Consider the following 18624-nt stretch of genomic DNA (forward strand, 5'->3'; position numbering starts at 1 on the left):
TTCACAGCAAAAATACTAATGAAATTATTAGTCTCTGGCTTATGCTGCCCTTGAGGTAATGCAATTTCACTTTTCATACCAAATCTATATTGTATTAAGCCATGTATTGCTAAGTGTTCTGCTATTCCAAATATGTTCATCAAAGTCTTTTTCACTGTTTTGTTTTGTTTGTAGGTTGGTTATTTTGTTGTTGTTGTTTTCATGTTTGTTTTGTTTTGCTTTGTTTGTTTATTTGTTTTGTTTTTAGATCCTTTCTGTTTGCTTTGGGCAGCAGAGTTGTAGAAGGACTTCTGCACATTTCCACTTGACTGAGACTGGAGAATTTTTCAACATTTGAACTACTCAAGTTACTTTTATCTATGTTTTATAGGAAATGGATGGAACTAGAAAATATCATCCTGAGTGAAGTAACTCAGACCCAAAAGGAGATGCATGGAATGTACTAATAAGTGGATATTAGCCAAAATAAAAAATACAGAATACCCAAGATATAGCTCACAGAATTCCAAAAGGTTAACAAGCTGAAGAGCCTAAGTGATGACGCTTCAGTCCCACTTTGTAGAGAGAAGAAAACAATCAAAAAGTGTGGGGGGGGGGGGCTGGGAGGGAAAGTGGACACGGGGTTGGGAGGTGTGGCAAAGGGAAACATGATGTGATCTTGGGTGGGAGAAAAGAACTCATGCCTTAAGGGCCGGTAGAAAGAATGGAAACAATCAACTTCAGGATGTAGGAGGTTGGGGGGGGGGGACCCCTCCAGAATGCACCAGAGACCTGGGAGGAGACACTATCAGAACTCAAAGGGCAGGACCTTAGATGAAATGCCCACTTCAAACAGAAAGACAGGGCATCAAGTGGAGGACAGTGTTGCCATTCCACAGTCAAAAGTCTGACCCATAATTGTTCCTATTTGAAATAATTGCAGGGATGGAGATGTCGAGAAGCCCGAGGAAAAGAAGGTCTAGCAACAGGCTCAAAGTGTGATCCATCTCAAGGGGAGGCCCAAAAGCCTGACACTATTACTGAGGCTATGGAGTGCTCACAAAAGGGACCCAACAAGCAAAATGAAAGAGTCAGAAGCAGCTATTTTCACCCAACCAATGGATAGATGCTACTGATCCCTGTGGGTGAATTAGGGGAAAGCTGGAAGAAGCTGAGGAGAAGGGTGAACCTGTAGGAGGACCAGCATTCTCAATCAACATGAAATCCCTGGAGAGCTCTTAAACACTGGATACTAACCAGGCAGCATATGCAAGCTGATTGATATGAGGCCCCCAACACATACACAGCAGAGGACTGCTAGGCCTGGGTTCAGTCAGAATAGGTGCACCTAACACTTAAGAGACTGGAGGCCCAGGGAGTTTAGAGGTCTATTCAGGTGGGTAGACTTAAAGGGGAATAAAATCTGAAGTCTATAAATAGATAGATAGATAGATAGATAGATAGATAGATAGATAAATTTAATAAAAATGAGGAATTTCTTCTACCTACAAAATTCTAATCAGGGTGATTACAAATTTTCACTAATTCTGAATATTATACACTCATGCACGATGATATTAATGATTCCATAATGTCTCTTTTACATGGGGATGCCTATAAATATAACATAGGGATTTTTGGTGACAATGTCACAGCATTTAGAAGCTATATATTATACTCATATATATAATAAATATATATATATGAGTGCTGATAAATTTAAAACAAGAAATGGTATAAGCATAGTTCTTCAACTTTATTAGAAGTTAAAACTATTAAAATAAATCTATGGGATGTTGGTGTAATAATACTATTTAAAACTTTATTATTTAATTCCTTCTATAATATTAACATTCTAAGGAAGAACAATTAAATGATTCTATGATGTACAAAGAAAGCATTTACAAACTATAAAAATACATAAATCATAAAAATTCACAAGAAATCCTTAAGTAAGAAAAATTCATTTAGTGGATAGGAGCTAGTACACTTCTTCTAACATCATAAATAATGGGAACTTGTTCTTACCACTCCTTTGAAATGATGCTGGTAGTACTTGCTAATGAAATGATATTTTAACAAAGAACTAAACAAAGGGATAAGTGAAACCATGTTTAATATATGGAAGTAAAGCATCTCTTTGAAAATATAAAGGAATAACCAACACACTGAAACTGTTAAGCAATCAGGACAAGGTTTTTTGATACAAAGCTAGAAAACAAGTCAAAACATCATTCTACATAGCATAAACAAACAAATTTAACTCATATTAAAAACAAAATATACATTAGTGTACAACCTAATTAAATGCTTAAGCATTAGACTAACACATAAATGGAAACTTTGAAACTATGATCATCCCAGTTGAAAATAATGATTGTAGAGACAGTTCCTGTACAAGGATGGGAAGATATCACATGGTAAAGATGTTTTTCATAAAACTGATCTATCATCATGGCTAAAACAACTAAGAGTGCATTTCTTAACCCTCAGCAGAGAGGATTCTTCTTGAGGTAGATGGTAATTAATGCAGGGATCCACGACGGGACAAAGTCAGGGATTGAGAGATTTTGGAGCACTCAGCCATAAATGGGATGTATTTTTCCAAATGCCTCCACTCAAGGCCCAGGGAATCTATGAAGAAAAGGGGGTGGAAGATAATAAGAGCTTGATTTTGTGGATATCTTCTGGGAATGAACAATTTCTAAACATGACAAGGCTGATGAACTTATGAGCTCACAGAAACTATGCCAGCAAGACTTGTTGCTCACACTCAAGGCAGATATATAACCAACACAGAAGAGGAAAGGTTGTCATAATGTACTACCTCTAGCCAGTAATTGCCACTGGGAGAGAAAAAACACATTTCTCTCAGTGGTGTGACCCTGAGTATATTAACCACAGGAAAGGCCCATACTCAGAAATATATGTTGGACACAAATTAGACTCTTTTTTTGGAGCTCGTTCTGTTCTGTCTTATTAGGAAAAAGGATGAAGATGAAGTTGGAGGATGGGAGAGAGCTCTGAGAGAAGATGTGGTATAGAAAGGATTATGATAAAAATACACTGCATAAAAATTCCAAAGAACAAATAAAAATTAAAATGATTTAAAGATTCAGAAACTCATTTATTTGATCATGATGAGGTTTAAAGATTTAAACATTCTGAAATTGAATGAGAAAAGTTGTAGGAATTATGGGGAAGTAATAAAAGTGGAAGAGCAGACACATTTCAAAAGGTTAAAGTTTTATAAGGTTAAAAAATAAGCAAAAAAAAATCCTTATACTATTTAAAGCACAAACCACAATAAAGAATATGGAGCAACAAGGACTCTTATTCATTTTGCTAATCGATAAAGTTCAACCTTATCTTTGGAAGATAGTTTGATGTTTTCTTTAAAAAATATTAAAGGTAATATTACACACTTTATTTTATCCTAGGTGCTCAAAAGTGCATTTTCCTGTAAAAAATCTGCACACATGCATTTATAATTGCTAAAAACTGGCAATAATCAAGTTTCTTTCATACATGAATATATAAACTATGATACAGACAAATTGTGGTCTATAATTTGGCACTAAAAAAATTGAACTGTGCAAGGCATACAAAAAATGAGGTCATTCTTGAACTAGAGTGCTCATGCTTGGTGAAAACAAAGTTGGAATCCTAAAATCTGGAAAATTACTAAGTAATCAGAGAAAGGGCACACAAGTAAAGAGGCCTTAGAAAGTGAAGGTTTCCTGTTTTCTCAAATAATCATACTATGGGAAACATGGCAGATCATGTGTGACATGTTTCCATGGGTTATGGAAGCAGATATATAAATTTGCTTAGATGGCACTGGCCTGAGTTCGTATCCAGTTAGGAACATAACATAGAAAAGAATGGATCAGCAAGAATAGGTGCTCTAACATCTAGGAAGAGTAAGTCTAATATAGAAAGCTGATAGTGTAAGAGCCAAAATAATAAAAATAAGAGAAGTGGGGGGCATTCTTTATCCTTGACAGAACATGAGGAAAAGTCAGCAAATAATGACAAGACAGGACATGTTTAGAACTGTATCTGAAATGAGAAAACAAGGCCGTATTAAGTTGTGGAACTTGGCAGTAAAGATCAAGTACATTGATACAGACAGAAGTGGATTGATTCTATGTATGCAATGAGAGATAACAATGAGGAGATTTTGAATGGCGAATACTGAGCTAAGAATCATCATATGTACTTTGCCAGAAGCTGGCTTGCAGACGCACCATCAGCAAATACTGTATCTCAACGGAGTATTGAGTCACTGTCTTCTTCCTTTTTCCAGTTTCATAATTGTAATGCTTGTTGGTCTGTTTTGGTTTAATTTAATGTAATGCAAGACTACCATATTAAATTATTAACTCTTTTTGATGTGGAATATCTTATGGCATAGACAAATGAATTTGATTATCAACTAGCAATAAAATTGAATGTAAATTTTCTTTGATAGATAGAAGACATAGATTGGTAGCAAAATTAGATAATAGAAGGTAGGTAGATAAGTGCATATACAATCAGACAGTCAAGAAAATAGATACTGACAGATAAACAGTTCAATACAACAAAATTTAGCCTTCCAAATATTGGTGCCTATATGGATTTACATATAATATAGTTCTTATCTGGTTATTTTTGTTAACTTTACTAAATCCAGGATTTGGAAAAAACTTCAAATTTAAAAATGCCTTCATCTCAGCGATCCTATAGGAAGATCTATAGTCTCAACTAATTCGGACCCATGAGATCTTGCAGACACTGAGCAACCAACCAGTCAGCATACACTAGTTATTCCAAGGCCCCCAACATATATAGAGCAGAGGACTACCTGGTTTGGCCTCAGTGAGAGAAGTACCTAACCATGGAGAGAGACTTGAAGCCCCAGGGAGCAGAGAGGCTTGGCAGAGGGTGAGGTGGGGGTTGGGACATCCTATTGGAGACAGGGGGAAGAGGAATGGGTTTTGGAACTGTGGGACTGCAGACCTAGAGGGGATAATGTAACTGCTGAAATGTAAATAAATAAATAAATAAATAAATAAATAAATAAATAAATAAAAGTAATTTAAAAATTCCCTCATACTGGCTTGTAGAGCGTCTTTAGAGCATTCTCTTGACCAAAGATTGGTAAGAGAGAGCTCTACCCTCTATGAGGTCAGAAACAATTCATCATGTCACCCTCAATTTTATAAGAAAGCTGGCTGGTCAAACTACGGACAACAAATGTTGAAGCATCATTCTTCCATGGACAATGCTTTACGTCTAGAGTTCCTCCTCTGACATCCCTCAGTGATGGGGCACTAGCTAAAACAAACCTTTTCCTCTCTGCATAGCTTTTTGTTACAATGATTACTATAGCAATAAAAAATAAATGAATGTAAGTTATAAATTATGTTCCTGGTCAGCCATCTTAATATAAAATTTATATGGATTATATTAATAAATATGTCCTTATAAAATTTAGAACATTCAATTAAAAAACATGTTGTGTCTGAGTGTTTGCCTACATGTCTTTTTGTGTACTGCAAGCATATCTAGTGGTTATGATGTCCAGTAGAATGTGTCAGATGTCCTGGAAATGATGTTACAGTTATGTGTAAAAGACCATGTGGGTATGTGAACTCAAACTTGGTTATTTGGAAAAAGCAGCCACTGCTCTCAACTATTGAGATATTTCTCCAGTGCCCTAATTTGTAAACTTTTAATATATAGAATTGTGCTATTAACCTTCTATATGAACCAAAACTTTGTATTCATGAATACTTCCGCATGAAACAATGAGGGTCATGTTTTTGATAAATATACATATGAAGATAGTTTAACATGTATTTTCTTTTCTTTTAGTAAAACGTCTGAAAATGGGAATGATGAAACGTTATCTCAGAAATGTTGTCTCAGCATTCTGAAGATGTAAATGGGGATTGTTTAATGCAGAGGAGAGGACTGAGCATATAGTACCGACAGAATCGTGGCACAGAAAGAAACACTTGGAGAGCTGGTCAAGGCCCATTGCATGAAAGGAATAGAAACATATTTTCACCTATGTTATATTTTATTTCAGAATCTATGGTAGGGGTCTATGAGTCAAAGTATTTTCAACAGTATAAAGATGTCTTTCAACTTAAAATATATTTTCAACAATCCTATCCAGGTAAACCATATGACAGTGAAAATCCATTGTTTATCTTTGCTGGGAAAACTATAAATATCTCATTTCCCTATAGTATTAAAAAGCCATGATTACTTTTTATCATTTACACATGATGCTCATTCCATTTTGAATTCAGGAACCAATGAAGAATGTATGAAGAAAAGACCATAGTGGAACACCAATGGGTCTTTCTGTGCACATCACAGTCAGAGTGAGAAATGTAGCAGGAGTAAGCGCTACACCCGAGTTTCTACACAAACTCACCTTTTGTTGAACTGGTGATATTTAAGCATGTGAAGGAATGCTTTTTGAGACAGCTGAGTGAAGTTTAGTCTTAGATTTTTATCTATTTGATCATAACCTTTCACTGGCAGTAATTTTCAAAATAAAATAATGGAATAGACCAAAAAAATCCTTTCAGTAACATATTCATAATATCCACCAATATCTGTTAGGTGGCAGGCATGTTCAATGTTTTAGAGTATTCATATCACACTTTCAACAGATTGGCATATTTGACTTTAATAGAGCTGTAGATAAAGTTGTAATATTGTCACCTGTTTCCACCTTGAGCTCACACTCTTCTTTTCATTACAGTCTTGAATAAATAAAATGTCAGATTTATATATAGAACTTGCTTAACTAGCCCCAATATCAGAGTGCTGCTTCCTTAAAAGAGCAGAACTGTTAATATGAATTGACAATTGACCACACTTCTGATGGCAAGGGAGTCGTTTCAAAGAGAGACTGCGTGCATGTGGAGAAGAAGAAAGTATGAGATTTGAAATAGAATGTACATTGTGTGTGTGTGTGTGTGTGTGTGTGTGTGTGTGTGTGTGTGTGTGTGTGTGTGATTTAAAAAAAATACATAGGGTGAATTGAGAAGATATGTATGATTCAGTAAAAAAGGACCAGGTCTGGTGTTTCAAGGTGGTCATCTCTGCACTCAAGTAGCAAGATGATCAACAATTTTCAAGGTCAGTCTTGTCTATGGGGTAAGTAGAGACCAGCTTGGTGTACATTACAGCCTATTTCAAAAACTAAAATCAATAAAATAAAAACAATTTATTGTTAAAGCTAAAATTCATAGATTATAGATTCACCAAGCAATAAAGTACAGCAGGGCCATGTGGGGGGAGGGGTGGCTTGTACCAAATTTCAGTCACTTCCTTAAAGATCACAGCAGTGACGAAATATCCACACACTGGCATTTCTAATGAATAAAAAAAAAGTCTTAGAAGTAGTAATAAACAAGTTGTGTTGCATTGAGTACCCAGGCTAGGGGTTGACAAAATTAGGGATATTATTGCTGAGATGAAACACCATGACCAAAGCAACTTAGGGAGAAATGGGTTGATTAAAATTCATTTTCATAACACTATTTATCAAATGAAGTCAGAACAAAAATACAAGCATGCTAAGAACCTGGAACAATAACAGCTGATGCAGAGACTATCTAGGAGTGTTGTTTAATTGCTTGTTCCCTTGGCTTGCTTAGTATGCTCTCTTATATAGCCAGGAACCACCTGACCAAGGATGGCCCTATTGACAATAGACTGGAGCCTCCTCCATCAATCCCTAATTAAGAAAAATGCCCTACAAATTTATCAACAGCCTGATCTTATGAAGGTTCTACCCTCTCCAATGACACTAGCTTTTGTCAAGTTGACATATAACTAGCCAGTACATGGTACATGGGCTAGCCTATAAGTTCTTTCCATCTCGTTACCCACCAAGCAGTTGATTTTTTTTTTTTTTTTTTTTTTTTTTTTTTGCTTTGGGTGCTAAATTATTTTTATTTAATAAAAGATTTTTTTGTGCTTGTAGTTTCTTCGTTACCCCAGCAAAGCATTTTAGATTATTGGCTTCACACTATTTTAGTTTGGTCCTATGGCACAAGTTAAGAAAATGCTTCTTATTGTTTATTGCTTTTCACTTTTTCTGAAGTACACACTTCAGGTAAAGAGAGATTTCTTAAAACTAAGGGCATTCTCTTCTATAAACTTCTTTAGGGAGAGAGAATATTCTAGAAAATAAAATTCATTTTCACCTCATGTGACATATTTTCAAGATAGCTTGGTAGGACAGAAAAATGTCATTTATTAATTCAACAGATATATGCAAAGAACAATTAGAAAGTAAATTGATATTATATCTCTTTAAATTTACATTAGAACTCTGAAAAAGACTGGAAAGGATGTTCAGTTTTAAGAACACTGACTGCTGTTTTTGAAGATGTGAAGTTGTTGGCAATAATCTATGTAATGTAGCTCAGAAATCAAGATCCAGCAGCTCTGACACACTATCTTCTAGCTTCCATAGTCAGCCCCACAATTATATGACAACTCTCTTTCAAACATAGTCACATTCATGAACAATAATAAATCTTAAAATAAAAGAAATTTGAGCAATTGTAATGATTGTGAGATGGATGCCCTGCTATATTTAACAATCCAAAGTTAAAATTTTTACTTTGACCCCTCAAACTACTTAATCATAAGAACTGATATTCACAATTCAGTATACACAACATTTTTCTAAAGGAATAGCTCTGATTATTCCTTTAAAAGTATAAAATAACAGCAAAAGAGATCTTCAACTCGAAAGGGATATTCTTAATAAACCTCAGTCAAACTATTTGATAAAACATCCCACTTTTTATCACAACCATCACTTGGTCTAATCTCCATTAACAAAATCTTCCCAATTTCCACCTCTATGCTTCAACATTTGTCTTTTTCACAAAAGAAATTGATTTCATCTAACTACACATACCTATGTCTCATGCAGCTCAAAATGTCAATTGCTTCTTTAAACCAGTTCTTTAATGGTATATGAGGTCAATTAAAGGCTTTCTTTTCCTCCACTTAACTTGATAACTTGTCAGTCTCTGCTTGTGATAGTGTAATAAACATGTATTTCCAGCATTTCTTTCCCCGTTTACAGATATAATTACATCTAGGATTTTTCCAGCAAAAAGTTTTCAAAGACTTGTTATTTGGGGAGCAAAACAAGAGCACAGAAGCCTTAGAGCACGTTCAGTATCAACTCAAGTTATCTTTCATTCCCTACTTCAGTGTCCTGACTATTGTACAACAGCAAACAGTTATAATCAATAGGCTACATAATTTCAATGATTACCACTTTTGTCATTCTTTTATAAGTTCAAAAATCATACAGCAGCAAACACAATGTCTTTGATGTCTTAGAGATGAAGAGCTATAATATAACTTTGACATTATGTACCTCTACAAAACACCAACCATCTTAACGCCTTGGTTTATTTGCATGATCAAAGAAAACAACCTCTCTTACAATGTTTTATGAAGATTACATGAGGGTAATTCCCCTAAGATCATGGGACAAAAAGCTCTCAATTGTATGTTAATGACTTGTTGTGATACATCATCTGTTCAACTATACTATTAATTCAAAAAAGAATACAAGATTCCATTTACAAGAACAAGAAACAATACAACTTGTATAAAATCAAGGCTGCCACACAAATGTAATAGGGAATGGGAACTGGTATTTTTATCCAAAATGAGAAACTATCATCTTATATAGAGAAGAACTCAAAAGAAAGATAATTTAATTTCATCTGCAAGTATTACTTACTAGTTATGTGATTATGAGATAAGTCCTTTACTTCTTTGATTCTTCATTTCTTCACCTGAAAAAATGACGACATTATACTAAGTATATGTTCTTTGGAGGTTCTTAAATAAATCATTTTATTTATTTATTCTATGAATGAAAATTTATTCAAATATAAAATATGAAAACACGATATAATAACACTATATAATTTTATAAGCTATGAACGAAGCAAAATATTCAGTCTCTCATTTTCTCTAAGTATTTCTTGCTACTTGAATTGTTATTAGAAGATTTTATGTAGCCCTTGTAGCTGGTCATTTATTTGGAATTGTTTTGTTTGTTTTGTTTTGGGGTGTGTGTGTGTGTGTGTGTGTTGTATTGTCACAAAATATAACCTACGTATTCTCTGAATAGCAGATTCTTAGAAATTATGAGTCATCTTCCCAGGTACTCTGAATACATTTTTTTGAATACTGAACATTCCTAAATGGAGTTCTATCACTCCAATGCATGCAAAAGAAAATATGTCCTTTCATTTATTTCCACATTGTGGAATAAATTAAAGAGAATAAAATTTATATTTAAATTAAAGGGATTTAATTTACTTATTTATATTTTATAGCTTAGCAATCAAATTTGCTACAATGTTCATGTGAATGCACTGCTTATCAATTTCAACATTATTAAATATGCTGAGATTATTGCCACAAAATGAAATATTTAGTGTAAAATTCCAATGCAAGATGTTAAGAATACACTTTGTTACCAATGGATGACTTCTCATATTTTAATGCAATCCTGGGAAATTTATATCTCTAAATAGCTGTTTACTTGTAAATAGCAGAGAATTATATTTATCTTCTTGCTTTTGTTTCTGCTTTATAATTATTAAGTAATATTTATTATAGGCTAACACTAGTTGACACTGAGTACATAAACAATATTATTTCTCCATCCCTGAAACTAATTTTCTACACAGTGACCATTCAGGCACTGAGGGCTAACAACTTGGTTTTTTAATGGCTTCTTGCACAGTGGTCTCTAAGTTTCTAACCTTTTGAAGCTGTTAAAACAAAGTCAAATAACGATACTGCTGTGACATAAGTGTATGCTAGAATCAATAGATTGTGCTTCTTGGAATAAATTGCAATTAAAGTGGGCAGTGCTTGATTGCTTGACAGTAGGCAGTCTTTCTTGCACAAACAAACTGAAGCCTCAATCTGCTTCATAAAGTAATTAGTATATACTCCATATGCATTACATCTAGGAACCATCCAATGATAGTGACTCCTGTCTTGATCAGGATTGTACCCTTGAATTTGTCCTCTGTCACTTACAGGTAACAAGTCTACTCTTTGTTTATTCCTCTCTATAACAATCATTTTTAATTTTGTCGGATGAGAGTACAATAATCATATTTTCAAAATCATCATTCCAACTAAGAACAGTTTAGAAATGCCACAGAGTTTTCAGCAAGTCTATGACTTTAATACAAAATGATTCATGGACTGGGAAATGGAAAAGGCAGCCATGAGGTGGTAAAAGATTCCAGTTACTGAATATATTTTACAATGAAAAATATATATAAGCAATTAATATCTAGACTAGAAAATATAACAAAACAAATTTTAATTAAAACTTTGAATAATCTGAAGACAGAGTCAAAATTATTTTTTGAAAGTGGGAAATGCAATATTCTACTGTATATTGTTGTTTATTATTAATTTTAGCAATCTCTATTCTATATGGTATTATACTTACAATTAATAAATCCCAGCATAATTTTAGTAAGCATTACAAATTTATATGCTAAATTAAAATAAACAATCTTTGATTAAACAATAATAAATCACTTAACATGCATATTTTCTCTAAGACATATTTATTGACTGCAATATCTGCCTGCTTGAGGTTTAATAAATGTTTGCTTTATGAGAATGAGAAGGGTATATATCCATACTCAAAGACTAATTAATAATGTTATTTAATTTATAAATAATTAGAAAGATAAGCTCCACACACCAACTAATGAAAATACTACTGAATTAATAATTGACAAAATGTATTAGAATGTATCCATATGTATTAATCATTTCAAATTTAAAATGTACTGACAGATTAAAAAATATATTATGTGTCATGTGTAATATCAACATGATAGAAAAGTTGAAGACATGTTTTAGTTATTGCCCATTATATGATAAAAGTGATACTCATATTAAAAATATAATTCTAACAGGGATAATTATTGCAGAAAATAAATTTAGTTGAGAGTAAATGCTGCTAGCTTTTCATTTTTATAAGTGATATGTATATTTTCAAAACAAACAAAAATTATGATTATATAAAATCTTCTTCACACCAGCCTCCACTGTCTAATATTTATGTTAGGTACACATTTAAAATATTTAAATATCAGTAAAATTTGCATTATATCTTTATTCTGATTTTATATATTTTTCAGAAAATATAATGTATGATTTTCTGAGTCATAAGTGTCACTGGCCATTTAATGTGTGGACCAGCTCCATGTCCACTGTCACAGCAGTATTACAGGGACATAGATTCCCTTTGTGCACATTATCATTATCATTTGAGGCCATTCATGACTGCCATTATAACTAACATATAATACAATGTACATTTATTTTTAAAAGTCATCATAAAGAGCTTCTATATAAGACAATTGCTGGTATGTTATACAATCCAAAATATTAATGAACAAATTTGCAGTAAGATAACATACAAAACAGAGGTAATAATACTCATACATTATGCAGCCTGAATAAGTATAAACTGATGTACTCATAGAAGGATCTATTAGTTCTTTAAACCTGATATATTTCTGAATTTCCATGGAGTCTATATTGGCCATGTGTTTAGCTAGATGTTTCTAACCAAAGGTTTCATGTAGTGTTAAAAGATATGTAGTTAGAGCATTTTTTCACCTTTAATTTGGAGACTCCATTTGGATATATATATATATATATATATATATATATATATATATATACATATGTGTGTGTGCTCACATGCATGTGTGTACATAAATATGCATATATTTATATATGTATTATACAGAAGTATCTACAGTATTAAATTTCCATATAATTTTTCAAATGGTGTTTATTAGTCAACTGCCCCTCCCCCATATTCCTACATTAACCCAATTCTTTCATTGTTATTTCAATTCCATTTAATAATCCCACTGTGTCTCTATAGACTATATATTCTATATTCCCTTAAAAGTGTGAAACATCCCCACAGTTCCATAGATAATACCAAATCTCCATGGTTATATGAATTTTCCTTTCATGCTGAAGGCTTAAAAGATGATACTCATTCATTCTCTTGGCCCTATGACCCTATAGGAAAACCAACAGGCCCAGCTAACACAGACCCCAGGGAGATCCCAGAGACTCAATCACTAGCTAGGAGTTTAGAAGTTCTAGACCGAGGCCATTAGCACAAAAATAGCAGAGGTCTGTCTGGTCAGGCCTCAGTGGGAGAAGATGCTGTTAATCATTGAGAGATTTGAGATCCCAAGGAATGGAGAGTTCTGGTGAGGGGATCGCTCTTTCAGAAACAAGATGGAAGAGGAATGGGATGAGGAACTGTGTGAGGGATGACCAAGAGGGGTAATATTTGCAATGTAAATAAATAAATAAAATATATTTTTTAAAACATGACATCCACATATAAGGGAAAACATAATATTTGTCTTTGAGATTTGGGTTTCTTTATTCAGGATGTTTTTCTTGTTCTATATGTTTACCTATAGGTTTCATAATTTACTTTTTTAAACAGGAAAAATATTCCATTGTGTAATTAGAATAAAGTTTTAAATTTTATCCCCCTGACAGTTATGGAAATTGAACATTTCATTTACTAAGAACTGTGGCCATTTCTGTAGCTCATATATTGATCTGTTTGGTTTTATTTTTATTTTCGCAGGGATTTTTTTATTTTCTAGATTATTTTCTGTTGGATGTATAGGTAGCAAATATTTTCTCATAATCCATTGGTTGCTCTTCCCTCTGCTCACCCCCTGCTGTGCAGAAGCAATTTATGTTCACAAGCTCCTTTCTTTTTCTCAATTGTTAGCCTTATTTCCCAAGAAAAGAGAGTCATATCAGAAAGTCTTGAGTAAGCCTGTATCTTGAAGGCTTTCTTTAGGTTTCTCTTTAAAGGTTTTCAAATTCGACATCTCACCGTAGGGCATTTGATCCATTTAAAATTAACTACAAATGGATTAAAGGGCGAAGAGAAAGACAAGAATACTGTTTTATTCTTCTGCATGTAGATTAAACTTTTCTTAGTGGCAATGTTGAAAAGGTTGTCTTTACTGCAATGTGAATTTCTGTTTCCATTTGTTATAATTGGGTAATTATGAATATGTGGGCTTCTATACATTTTTAATTATTTTTGTTTTGTGGTGGTTTTGATATATGTAGATAGTACTTTATAAAAACTGTCTAATACTTTTAAAAATTAATTTATTGTAGTTTTTCAGTAAAGAACAGCAAGTCTTCAGTGAATGTTTATTATATAAACATAGTCATCAAAACTCAAAAATTAGTATCAGCAATGTATGTAAGATTTTGCTGATAATCCTAATAAGCACAATGGTATATATTTAGATAGTTTAAATTTTTGTGACATATGATAATGTAAAGAAAACTTACATTATACAATTGAGAGCAGTATAACTATTTTATATGAAAGAAAGGATTCTAATATCAAGATATTGAGAAGCCATCATGACAAAAGTTTGACAGAAATTAGGCAGAAGGGAACAAACCTTAACATAACAAATGCTATATGTGGTACATCCATAGCCAGCATTATCCTAAACAGAAAAATCTACCAAGAAGAACTCTCAATTCTGAACACTTAAGCTCCATATGGATGGGCACCCCCACCCATAAAAGAAATTTTAATTAAGATCAAAGCAGACAATGCACCTCATACAATAATAGTGGGAGACTTCAAAACCCCACTCTCATTAAGAGACAGATCATGGGAACACAAATCAAACAGAGATACATTGAAACTAACAGAATTATGAACCAAATGTATTTAGAATATATTTATAGAATATTTCATCCTAAAACGAAAGATTATTCTTTCTTCTCAGCATCTCATGGTACCTTCTCCACCTTCCGCAAAATTGACTATGTAATTGGTCACAAAACAGGCCTCAACAGATATAAGAAGATTGAAATGTCAGATGCATCTGATCAGGTCACCACTGACTAAGGCTCATTTTAAATACCAACAAAAACAACAGAAAGCCAACATACACATGGAAGCTGAACAACACCCTACTCAATGATAACTTCGTCAAAGAAGAAATAAAGAAATACTATACAAAGAATTAACCAAACCAGGAGCTGGTTCTTTGAGAAAATCAACAAGATAGATAAATGCTTAACCAGACTAAGCAGAGGGCATAAATACAGTAACCAAATTAACAAAATCAGAAATGAAAAGGGAGATATAACAACAGAAACTGAGGAAAGTTAAGAAAATCATCAGATCCAATTACAAAAGCCTATACTCATCAAGACTGGAAAATCTGGATGAAATGGATAATTTTCTAGATACCAAGTAACAAAGTTAAATCAGGATCAAATAAACCATCTAAGCATTACCATAACCACTAAAGATATAGAAACAGTCATTAAAAGTCTCCTAACAACAACAACAACAACAACAACAACAACAACAACAACAACAACAAAGCCCAGGACCAGATAGTTTTAGTGCAGAATTCTATCAGACTTCCAAAGAAGACCTAAAAATACCAATACTCTTCAAATTCCACAAAATGGAAACAGAAGGAGCACAAACCAATTTGGTCTATGACTCACAGTTGTGCTGATACCAAAGCCTCACAGAGACCCAACAAAAAGAACCTGAGACCAATTTCCCTTATGAATATTGATACAAAAATACTCAATATAATTCTTACAAAGCAAATCCAGAAAGCACATCAAAATGATCATTCAGCATGATCAAGTAGGCTTCATATCAAAGAAGCAGAGATGGTTCAATATACAGAAATCCACCAACATAATCCACTACATAAACTAACTAAAAGAAAAAAAAAAAAAAACACATGATCTTTTCATTTGATGCTGAAAAAGCATTTGACATTATTCAACATCCCTTCATGTTAAAAGTCTTGGAAAGGTCAGGAATCCAAAGCCCATACTTAAATATATTAAAAGCAATATACAGCAAAGCAATAGCCAATATCAAACTAAATAGAGAGAAACTTGAAGTAATTCCACTGAAATCAGGGACTAGACAAGACTGCCCACTCTCTCCCTATCTATTCAATATAGTACTTGAAGTTCTAGCTAGACAAATTAGACAACAAAAGGAGGTCAAGGAAATACAAATTGGAAAGGAAGAAATCAAAATACCACTATTTGCAGATGATAAGATAGTGTGCTTAAGTGACCCCAAATTTCACCAGAGAACTCCTAAACTTGATAAACAATTTTAGCCAAGTGGCTGGATATAAAATAAACTCAAATCAGTAGCCTTCCTCTACACCAAGGATAAACAGGTTGAGAAAGACATTGGGAAAATGACAAACTTAACAATAGTCACAAACAATATAAAATATCTTGATGTGACACTCATCCAAGAAGTGAAAGATCTGTATGAAAAGAACGTCAAGTCTCTGAAGAAAGAAATCAAAGAAGATCCGAAGAAGCTCTCAAAAGATGAATGGTCTCTCATGTTCCTGGATTAGAAAAATTAATGAAGTAAACATCTTGCTGAACACAATCTATAGATTCAATGACATCCCCATCAAAATTCCAACTCAACTCTTTATAGAGTTACAAAGAGTAATTCTAAAATTTATTTGGAATAACAAGAAACCCAGGTGACTGGAAAATATTATCAACAATAAAAGAACATCTGGGGGAATAACCATCCCTGATCTCAAGCTGTAATACAGATCTATAGTGATAAAAACTGTATGGAATTGGTAAATAGACAGTCAGGTAGATCAATGAACTAAAACTGACAACCCAGAAATAAACCCACCCAATTATAGTCACTTGATCTTTGACAAAGAAGCTAAAACCATCTAGTGGGAAAAAAGACAGCATTTTCAGAAAATGGTGCTGCTTCAACTGGGAGTAGATATGTAGAAGAATGAAAATTGTTCTATCCTTATTTCCTTGTACAAACCTCAAGTCCAAGAGCATCAGGGACCTACCCATAAAACCAGGTACACTGAAACTATTAAAAGAGAAAGTGTGGAAAAGCCTCAAACACATGGGAACAGGGGAAAATTTCCTGAGCAGAACACCAATGGCTTATGCTCTAAGATAAAGAATCAACAAATGAGACCTCATAAAATTGCAAATCTTCTGTAAGTACAAGGACACTGTTAATTGGACAAAATGGCAGCCAACATATTGGGAAAAGATCTTTAACAATACTACATCTAAGAGAGGGCTAACATCCAGTATATACAAGGAATTCAAGAAGTTAGACCCCAGAGAACCAAATAACACTATTAAAAATATGTAACAGAGCTAAATTTGAAACTTTCAACTGAGGAAAATGAACTGGCCAAGACACACTTAAAGAAATGTGGAACATCGTTAGCCATCAGGCAAATGCAAATTAAAATGACCCTGAGATTCCACCTCACACCAGTCAGAATGGCTAAGATCAAAAACTCATATAACAGCAGATAGTGAGTATATGGACAAATAGAAACACTCTTTAATTGCTGGTGGGATTGAAAGCTAGAACAAGTATTCTAGAAATCTGTCTGGCAGTTTCTCAGAAAAATGGGCATCGTACAACCTGAGGAACTAGCTATACCACTCCTGGGCATATACCCAGAAGATACTCCAACATGTAATAAGGACACATGTTCCACTATGTTCATAACAGCCATATTTATAATAACCAGAAGCTGGAAATAACCTGAATGTCTCTCAACATAGGAATGGATACAGAAAATGTGGTACATTTATACAATGAAGTACTACTCAGCTATTAAAAACAATGACTACATGAAATTCACAGGCAAATGGAAGGAACTTGAAAATATCATTCTGAGTGAGGTAACCCAGTAACAAAAGAACACACATTGGATGCACTCACTGAAAATGGATATTAACACAAAAGTTTGAAATAACCAAGATATAATTTACAGACCATGTGAAACTGAAAAAGGAAGAACATATTGTGGATTCTTCAGTCCTTCTTAGAAGGGGAAACAAAATACTCACAGGAGAAAATATGGAGACAAAGTGTGGAGCAGAGACTGAAGGAAAGATTGTCAGAGTCTGCCCATTCTGGTGATCCATCCCATATACAGTCGCCAAACCTGGATGCTATTGTGGATGCCAGAAAGTGTTTGATGACAGGAGCCTGATATGACTGTCTCCTGAGAGACTCTATCAGAGCCTGCCAAGTATGAGGCAGATGCTCATAGACAACCATTTGACTGAACACATGGTCCTCAATGGAGGAGTTGGAGAAAGGCCTGGAGGAGCTGAGAGGGTTTGCAGTCCTGTGGAGGGAGCAACTGGCCAGACCTCCCAGAGCTCCCAAAAATGGACCACCAACCAAAGACCCATGCATAGCTCCAGTTGCATTTGTTGCAGAGGATGGCCTTGTTGAACATCAGTGTAGGGGAATGCCTAGAGGGAAGGTAGGAGTGGTTGCGAGGTTGGGGGAGCACTTGCATAGAGGAAGGGGGATGAGGGATGTGATAGGGGGGCTTCCAGAGGGGAGAGCTGGAAAGTGGATAGGATTTGAAATATAAATAAAGAAAATATTCAAGAAAAAGAAAAAAAGAAAAAGAAAAGAAAAGAAAAAGGAAAAGGGAAAGG

At 33.9% G+C, this 18624-nt stretch overlaps 1 protein-coding gene across 5 annotated transcripts in view; it reads right to left on the bottom strand.

Annotated features, from left to right (window-relative positions):
- Ptprd (protein tyrosine phosphatase, receptor type, D) overlaps positions 1 to 18624 on the bottom strand; it is a 2270506-nt gene that overhangs the window by 1974507 nt on the left and 277375 nt on the right. For all 5 annotated transcript variants that reach the window (NR_160919.1, XM_017320046.2, XM_030253324.1 and 2 more), the window contains exon 2: positions 9767 to 9821. The gene's annotated coding sequence lies outside the window, so the exon portion shown is untranslated. The remainder of the gene's footprint in view (positions 1 to 9766; positions 9822 to 18624) is intronic.

The sequence above is a fragment of the Mus musculus genome, chromosome 4 (genome assembly GCF_000001635.26).
Source record: "Mus musculus strain C57BL/6J chromosome 4, GRCm38.p6 C57BL/6J".
Taxonomy (NCBI): domain Eukaryota; kingdom Metazoa; phylum Chordata; class Mammalia; order Rodentia; family Muridae; genus Mus; species Mus musculus.